At 45.0% G+C, this 9592-nt stretch overlaps 1 protein-coding gene across 4 annotated transcripts in view; it reads left to right on the top strand.

Moving 5' to 3' along the window:
• The first annotated feature begins 225 nt into the window (after positions 1-225).
• The window catches only part of SEMA6A (semaphorin 6A), a 115430-nt gene continuing 106063 nt past the window's right edge, over positions 226-9592 (top strand). For all 4 annotated transcript variants that reach the window (XM_074855841.1, XM_074855839.1, XM_074855838.1 and 1 more), the window contains exon 1: positions 226-777. The gene's annotated coding sequence lies outside the window, so the exon portion shown is untranslated. The remainder of the gene's footprint in view (positions 778-9592) is intronic.

Genomic DNA, 9592 nt, shown 5'->3' with positions numbered 1-9592 from the left:
GCAGCTCGCGGTTGTTACCGCCGGCCCCGCCCCGCGCCCGACGCCGCCGAGGCCCCGCCCCGCGCCCGCCAGCACCGCCCCCTCGGAGGCACCGCCCGGCGGGGTGGGGCGGGGTGGGGCGGGGCGCGCCCGCCCGCCCGCCGCGGTCCAGTCCCGGGCTTTGTCTCCGCCTCCGCCGGCGGAGCCGCCTCCAGGGGCAGGGAGGCGGGCGCCGAGGGGAGGCAGGGCAGCGGCAGCAGCGGCAGGCAGCGGGAGAGAGCGGCTACCCCGTCCTCGCCGCGCACAGTTCAATGCCCGGCAGCCCGGGGCGAGGAGCGACTGCGCCTTCCTGCCGCGGCACGGCGAGTGCCTCCAGCCTAGGAGTTTTCCTGAAGCAGCCGTCCCACCGGGAGCGCTTCTGGTAGAGAGGGAGCAGGAAGAGACCCCGCAATGACTTACCTCCCGAGGCGCGACTGAAGGGGACTTACTGGAGTGGAACCGTAGTGGAATTTGGGTCTGGAGAGGAGTTGCTAACGCTTTTTTTTTTCCTTATTCTTCTCCCTGTTCCCTCCCCTCTTTTCGCCCATCATTGGAGATGAACAAATTGCATTTGCAATTCAGAAAGTAGAAATATTAAATATTCTATCCCCCGGGAAGCACACATGTAGTAATGACAAAGGATTGCAAAGGAGAGAGTGGCTCCAGTTTCCCAGAGAGATCCCCTTAAATGGATTACTAAATGGGACACTACATCAGCTAGTTCTGTCCTCTAGCTGCCTAGATACATGCACCGAAAAGGTACAGTACTCCCCCGTCCGTATACCTACTGATGTTTTGGGGTTGCTCGAAAAGAAAGGCTCCCGGGGCGCCCCGGCAGGCTCGGGAGGAGCGAGGGTGGTGTGTGGTTTAAGGCCGGCTGCTGCTTTCTTTCTCGACGGCGTTTGCAGCGCCTAGGGAGGAGAAGAGCCGCCTGCAAGTGCACACGCTGTGCTTGCTCTTGCCACTTTCCAGGCATGTCGTGGCTTCGCCTTTCTTTTCTAATTCTTTTTCTTATCTCCCCCAACCGCTTAACGTGTTACCCTTCCTCCCTGGCCTTTGGCACGGCTTGCATGTGCGGTGTTCGGGCTCCTCTCCGCCTCCCCAGCCGCGGGCGCTGCTCGCAGCGGGCTGTCGGTGGGGGGGTCGCGCCCGCCGGGGCGCCGCGAGACGCCGGGGCCGGGACCACCGCCCGCTCACCCCGGGGCCGCTGGGCATCGTGTGGGGCTTGGGGGGGGGGGGGGGGCGGGGGTGTCTTTGTTACAGGGACAATGTGGGCGCTCTGTGCACAGGCGTAATCCCGCGGTCTCCGCTCTCCCATGCGGGGTAGTTGGGCTGCGGTTGATTTATTTTACTTTATTTATTTATTTATTTATTTTTTCCCCGAGGCTGAGGTTGCGTTTTGCGGGAAGGGGCCGGGAACCGAGGAAACTTCTTCCGCGGCGCAGCTCCCGGCGCTTCCGCGGGCTTTGTTCGCGATCGTGGGCTGGGGCCGCGGGCTCCCCTCCCCGCCTGCTTCCCGCGGACGGCAGCCGCCTTCCCCTCCGCTCCGGCCGCGGAGAAGGGCGGCTGCCGGCTACCCTCCCGCAGCCCCGGGAAGAAGGGTGGCTCTTGGGCAGGGCTGTTCCCCGCCCCTTTCTGCCAGACGCCGTCAGCCTCTCTCCCGCGGGCCGGTAGCTCTTCCCGCCGCTTCTCCCCGGCCGCTGAGCGCAGGCAGGTGGGCTGACCCCGGTGCCGAGCCCAGGGAGAGCGGATCCCTCGGGGCGGCCTGGCAGGCCGGGAGCATCGCAGGGCAGCCCAGCTCCTCTCCCTCCGCCCGTGCCCTCGCACTGCCGCTCCTTCAGCCCGTCTCCTTCCTCCGGCCCCGGGGGAGCCGGGCGAAACGGCGGAAAAGAGAAAGTTTTTGTAAGGGGGAATAACACGGCCGGCCGGCACAAAGGAGTTCCTGTTCGGCCAGCGCTCCCAGAGGGGCTGCGAGCTGGCGGGGAGGCCGGACGGGGGCCGGGAGCTGGGCGCCTTCATGCCGCTGGTGCTGAGGAGGGGAGTGTATGCTGCTGAGGGGAAAGGATGCTGAGGAGCGGAGTATTTCCCCCTATACACACACACACACCCGTCCCCGTGTATGCACGGGCAGGGAAGGCTCCTAGCTGAGGGCAAGGTGTGTTAGGAGCCGTAGCATGAGCGGGAGCCCGCACGCTCCCCGAGCTCTGCTCCTGCCGGCGGGGAGCTGGGGACTCAGAGCCGAGGTGCGGGAAGGTGGGGGAGCGACGGCTCGGGCAGCCCCTGGGACCGGCTGAGGGTCAGCACCACCCCGCGCTCCGCCGCCGGGGAGGGCGATGAAAAGTTTGGGTCTCCTTCACCACGCGTGGAGAAAGTACCTGCGCCTTGCGAGGGCTCGCCTGTTCCACCGCCACTTCCTTCCCTCCCTCCTTCCCGCCCGAGGGATGCGTTTCCCGGGGGTGGCTCCGGCCGGCGTGCGGATGGGGGCTGGCAGGAGAAGCGGGGCTGAGGCTGCAGCCCGGTCAGTCGCAGCAGAGATGCCCTTCTGCCCGCCGCCACCGCCTGTGTCCTGCCGGGCTCTTCCCAGGGTGAGTCGCAAGGCAGTAACTGCTGCGTTTTCCTTAGGCAAATGGCTCTTTTTCTAACCTCGACCGCTTGTTCAGAGGGAAATTTGTTTGTTCCTCTCCCGAGCTAATTGCTGCTTTTGAAGTTTGTAAACATGCGCGCTTGTGCCAGCGTCTGTGCAGCGCGGATTTCTAGCTTCTGTAGACAGAAGATTATTTCACTAATAGAACGGTTAAAATAAAGGCGTTAGTCATCTCAGTGATAAAGTGTAAAAGATGCTAATACCTGACTCCGCAAGGTGAATGCTTGATCATCCAAACGAGCACACACGGCTTGCAGGTGTTGTAAATAACGAAGAGCTAAATGTCCACAACCATTTTGTCACAGGCTGCATGCGATGGCTTATTATTGACATAGATTCTGCTAATTTTTGTTTAGTATCATCCAGCAATGATATTAATTATTAAGCTAACCTCAAAGATAGTAGCTACAGGCAAAATTTCCCACTGTCTTTGCAAAAATTAGTTCTGTGGCAGCTTTTGGTTTGCATTCATTTAATCTAAGTGTCAGCCAGTGAGCCATTCTCATCTAAGTAGTCTTTGCTTGACAGGTAAATCCTTTGACATCAATGTGAGAAAGTCCAGCAGTCAGGCTCTTTTAATGACAGAAGTCATGGAGATTTTGAGGAGCCTGTGGCATTTCTCTCAGAGTAAGATATACGCAGCTGTTATGTTCAGGGCTTCATTTGCCATTTGTTTTCAGACCAGAAAAGCAAAATGATCTTGCTCTGGTTAACTTCTGTTTTTTTGCTGTTTTTTTTTTAAAGAGACTAATGTAGCATATTGTGAGGAAATTTGGGTCTCCTCCAGCAAACCCCTTTCTTCATAGAATTGCCTCATGTGGTTGAAAACAAATACTAGCTTCAGAAACATTGGGAAGGTTTGTCACTCTTTGAAACGCCTTGGCAACTGTGCTTTTTTTACTGTCCAGGGTATATTTTTATCTAAAAGGAACCATTTTTTAATATGGTAGCTTCTCATAGGGTGTAAGAAAAAGAGAATATATACTGACTCTCGTTAAAGCCAAACAATTTCCTGTGCATAAAAACGTTGATCTCTGTTCTCCACCACACTTCAGTTGAAAAAAATCTCTGGCTTTCATGGTAGTTCAGGAGCAGAATGTCCAGATGAGTTTTCTGTCTGAATGCTAAATGAATTTTAAAATAGTAAGTAATACCATAAAGTATATTTGCAATATTTGCTGTTCATGTAGTAGGAATCAAATGCTTGAAGCATGGGTGAATACTTTCAGGAAAGATGAATTGTGTGGTCACAGATGTTCTATGTATTCTCAGTCTACATTAAAACTGTATATTATTTAACGGCAAAACGAACGTTATCAACTGAACTCATAATACTTGAACTAAAAAATAATTGGGCACTAACATCTATGAGAAACACAGCTAGCTAACATCTCTAGCTACTTGAAGGTGAAAATGACTTATTAGCCGTAGTCCCCTCTTAATATTTGTAAATAGAGGATCACAGTTATTGGAGTTTAAGACTGGAGAAGGAAATAGTTCAGGCTAAGGATGAGGAGTTGCCTTCATTGAATTTTTGAAAAGAAAATAAAAATGGAAAGGAGAGAGATCAAATTAATGACCTGTGATAAATCCAGACTAGAACTGTTTGCATTGAAAAGGAAGTAGGTGATTGTGAACTTGCTTGTGTATGTTTTGTAAAGGGAAGGGGAAATTTGTCATCTTGTTTTGAAGAGCCATACATAAATACACATGAAAGGAGTTCACATGGTTTACAGCAGGGGAGACATAAAATGTTTTAGGATTAAATTGACCTGAGCTAATACATGCCTCCCATCCAACTTGTTTGCAAGAACACATTGTTATACTACTCAAATAAATGTTTTGTGTATAGTACCTGATTCCCATACACTATAGCAGAGTGCTGAAAACAAACTGGGTAAATTCTGGAAAATAACATTCATCTTTATTAGATGCAGCATATACTAGAGAGAAGTTGAACCAAACTAAACCAGAAGTTTTGACTATCCTAATTTGATACAGATGTTGCAGTATTTTACCTCCTACCCTTAATTTATTGAGGAGGTAAATCTTTAGCCCTTATCCTTCCCAGTCTCATTGACCCAAGTAAGCTTTGCTCACCCAGTGAAGCCTTGCTTGCCTGTGCAATTTTCTGACAGTAAAGGCAGTTGCTGAAATATTACTCAAATAGGGACTTTTTTTCATGTTTAGGCCCTAGTCTAAAAATACTGTTTTCTGTTGGGAATCAATACTTGATGAGGACCTGAAGCTATGGTGGTGTACATTCGCTTTGGATCGACCTTCAGTGTTAAGTCAGACCTATGGAGCAAGTTATGTCTGACAAATTGTGACAAGCTTTGTCTTGATAGGGCAACAGAAAAATAAGAGTCATAAGCAATGCTTTTTTACTGATGACCATTTGAGCTTTCTGTGCTCATTAATTCTGTGTATTGGGACTATGAGGTGTGAGAGGCATACACAGGGATCGTTTTGGCAGTAAGATACAGTCAGTAGTAGCATGGAGTCCAGCTGCTGATCAACAGCATACAGCAAACATGAACAGTGTTCACAGGCAGAAACAAGCAGCTGCAGGAAACGCTGGGCCTGAGCCTCACACCTCTCTATAGGAATATTTTTATTTTTGGCCTGTCACACCAGTCTCTTGAGTGAGGAACAGCTTAGATGTGCATAGGGTTTGTGAAGGAAGAAGTGGACTTCCCTAGTTCAAGTGCAAACCTGACAGGCCGCAGTTTGCATGTCTTTATTTTCTTTATGTGTTGTCTTATAAGACAACTAAACCATTACCTATGATCGTGGAAATAACTGAATGTTCATGTTTATACAGTGTTAAGGGATCTTTAATTGTCCGTGGTAAACGATGCTTTGGTTTTGGGTCTTGATTGCAACATGACAAGTATGGCAGCACAGCTCCAAGGCACTGCTTTAGGATTTAAAGGGAAGAGTGCCACCTACTGTGTTATAATTATACATATTGCATGTCCTGCGTGTCTTCTGGAGTTCTCAAGCTGCTTGTTTGCCTATCCTATTTTAGCAGCTGGAAGATGTGAAAGGATTCAAATTAAATGTGATATGGGAACCAAGGGAGAAAAAAAAGAAGAAAATAAGTATGCACCTACAACATCAGGGTGTTCTGTAAGCCTTAGGAGGAAACACGGGCATTGAGGCATTTGCAGGTTTTGTTGCTTCCAACCTGTAAAGGCTCTAACATTTGATAGCGGAGCCACTGGAAATAGGGAAGGGATGAGAGATCCATGCCTCCCCCCATAAAATAATCATATTCTCATAGCAGGGCCACTGGAAATAGGGAGGGGATGAGAGATCCATGCCTCCCCCCATAAAATAATCATATTCTCAGCTTTCATGCACCAGATGAACATAAATGATGCTGCCAGGCTTCTGCCTCTGAAATCTAAAGGTTAGCTCCAGCTATACTTCAATAAAAAAAGGGAGTAGATACCACTTTTTTAAAAAAACAACTTTCAAAAAAAGAAGAGGAAAATGAGAAAAACCAACATGAATTATCCCATAATTCGCTGCAAAACCTCTTGAAGTCTTTCCCAGTATAGAACTGTAGTTAGTTATCAGCCAAAAGGAGGGTGTACTATGCTCTATGTGAATACAGAGTCATTTTTGTATGAAAGGAATTTTTCCCCAAGCCCTAAGTGTTTCTTTAGTGGCTGAAATAGAGATGTAAAATGAAGTAGATAAACCAGCTATTAACAGAACTGCCAGTTGCTGTATCTCTAGAGTGAAGACATATGGTAATTCGCTACATTCAGTGATGACCTTTCCTTTAAAAGTATTGTTAATAATAGGCATTTCTATATAGAGTATTTATACTAGATACTTGAAATTCACATATCATGGACTACCCCCATGCCATTTTTTTCAGGTCTTTTTTAGCTACTGAGAAAACTGCTACTGAGGAACTTTCTACAAAAATACAGTTTTACAACATTCGTGCAGTGCTGAAGTTAAAGAGTTTCTGGGGGCAGATGCACAGCATTGCAGCACATTGTGCAACGTGGCAGCATGTGTGTTGTCCTCGGTATGGGAAGCCTCTGACTCCTTCTCCCTCACCCTCCCCAGGAAAAGCCGTGTCTTGACTTCAGGGTTATACCTTTGTGTGATCTGGGCAAAAAAAGCGTTCCTATGCTTTTATGATCTGTGGAGCCAATTGCCTTTAGTGAAAACTTAATGTTTATGAAAGTAGAAAGAAATAAAGAGTATTTTTAGTACGCCCTTTCACCTTAATCTGAGACTATCTGGTGGATAAGGACTATAATACTAGTATTTTTAGTGGAGGTAATAGTAGAAGTTTGATTATGCACTTAAAAAAAAGGTATTCCTAACCCTCATCAATTTTGCAATGAACTGACAGACTCACAGGGCCTTCTAGTAATGAAAATGTGTAGAGTATATAATAGATATGGTTGGGGTTCCAGTTCAGCAGATGGAGAAAGTACTCTCTCATATGAATCGCCAACACAATGGGAAAAACTGTGTCCAAATATATTCCTGACTGTAGCAAACATTATTTCTACTTTCTTATCTCCGTCTGCTCAGCTTCACTCAGATGTTCTATTGAGTATTCCTATGTATGGCTTTGATAGTCAGATGGGAAATTTGCTATGTTGGTTCCTTCACCATTGTTCATGAACTTGTTCATGAACATGTTCATCCATTACTTGCACTCGAGGCAGCTGTTCATTGAAGTGTTAATGAGAATTTGAACAGTTTATAGTTCTATAGTTTGGTGAGTTTTTTTAGCAGAAAAAAACTTGCTGTTTTGTTGATGCCATTTGAAATCTACTTTTTATTGGTAGATTGAGATGGATTCTATGGTAATTCCTCCTGCATTCCTGAATTATGGCCTAGCTAGGCACTGTCGCTGGGATCTTCATCTATTAATCATGGAAGCTGCTTTCTTATTCTGTTGCCATAGTTTCATTGCCTCAGATAGTGTTGGGGTGCCTTGGGAAAGGCTTGAGAAATACTCGGACTTGCAAGCCTTGCAGTTATTTTGGCAGTAGAAGAGCTCTGAAGGAATAGAGAACAGCATCCAACATTATTTAGAGTTGGATTAAAAGAGGAAACTTCTGGATATGTCTCTCTGGACCTTGTTATGTGAATGTCCAGCTGATATTTACTCCCAAGATTTGCTTTTTGTTTTGTCTTGCTGGTAAAATTGTATACTTCAGAGACTAATAGCTACCTTTATCCATTACAAGACCAAAAAAGGTTTTTCACTAGTTCTGCTGATAAATGGTTGGGTAAATTAGGCATTTAGGATTTCTTAAGCAATCCATGTAATTTGTTTTACGTTCTTTTTTAACCTAACTAAATACAGCATGACATCATGTTTGAGACTGAGTTAATGTTTATTGTTACCTTAAATTTAATAAAATGCCAATAAGTACCCTTTTGATAGCTGCAGAACAGCTTGAATTACAAAGTAGAAAAGGGGAAATTAACTTTTTCAGACAGAACTAGTGCTCTTTCAGCACTGCGTTGACATTGGCAGTAATTTTTTTTAATAATATTTCCATATCTGTTCACAAATTCAACATTAAAACATGCATACTTTCAGAAATGCCTAGCTGTGAGTAGTCAGAAATAGCTTTTTTGACAAATAAGAAAAATGGTAAAGCAGAAAATAGGTCTAACAGTAAAGTATCTGGAAGACTGACTTGTCAATGTAGTGCTAAATGTTAATTGGTTTGTCAGTTATGCATAATATAAAGCACAAACATCTTTCACTAAGCAAATCAAGGTCTCCTTTTTCTTTTCCCATTGAGAACAAATTTTCACCACTTCTGTGTGAGCAGGAGTAAATCACATTTTTTTAGCAGATATTTAAATCCCCTTTCTTTTGCACTTTACAAGTGTCTCCAGAATTAAGTGATTTCCCTCCAGTTCTAATAAAGCAATTTTGTTGTTGCACAGATAAGCTTGATATGTATCTTCTGTTCACACACAAAAAAAAGAGTCTTGAATATTCACATCAAGCAAAGAATCATGTTAAAAGCTGTGTAGTTTAGATTAAAGAGTTCAGTATAATTAGAACTAATCTGGAAAATTAGCCACTTTTTTACTTTCAGATAGCTTTCATTCAAAGATGAGTTTTAAAGCTTCAGCTTCGGACTTTACTACTCAATCTTGTCAATTTTTCAAGTGAGATCAACAGGCAGATTGAGAACATGTGTCTGTTGTTTGTAATCCACCCTCAGGAGTCTTACCAACTGAACAAATGAAGTCCAAAAATTTCACATTAGTTTTAAAGATGACAAAGCTTTGTTTGCTGGTAGATGCACAGAAAATCTGCATTTGTAATTTTACACTCTTCCATAGTATGGAAGTTTCTGTTTTATAGTCTGGCTTTTGCATACTCTGTTGTATACGCATATTTTACATGAAATTAATCCCAGCCTTTTTCCTGTTAAACTGACAATGTGCGTGTATCTAGCAGATTGACAGTCTAACAGAACAAAATTATTTGCCCTTGTCATTTTGTAGTTCCTTTTGGAAAGGAGCTGGTGACTGCATAAGAAAATTGTTACAGAAAAAATATCTTGGATCAAAAGCTGTAGAGGTACAAATTCAGTTGTGTTTTTCTTTTCAGAATTTATTGTACTCCATTTAGTGTTTCAGGTTAGGTATAGAATCACTCTGTATAGAAATTAGTTTAAACAGTTCTGTAAGGTACGTTTGTACTTCTTTAACATTAATTAATGATTTTTATTGCTTATTATTTATTTTTTACCTTCAAGAAACAGAGAAGAAAGTGATAAGTGATTGTATAGTCAGTATAGACCCCAGTCTTGTTCCTGTTGAATAATAAAGAAGAATTCCTACCGAACACCTCAGCAACAAGCCCTTACTCCATTTATAGTTCAGTATAGTTCTTTCAGTTTTTTTATGGTTGGTCTT

Source organism: Strix uralensis, chromosome Z, assembly GCF_047716275.1.
Source record: "Strix uralensis isolate ZFMK-TIS-50842 chromosome Z, bStrUra1, whole genome shotgun sequence".
NCBI classification, from domain to species: Eukaryota; Metazoa; Chordata; class Aves; order Strigiformes; family Strigidae; genus Strix; species Strix uralensis.
This window is presented reverse-complemented; position numbering and strand designations above follow the sequence as displayed.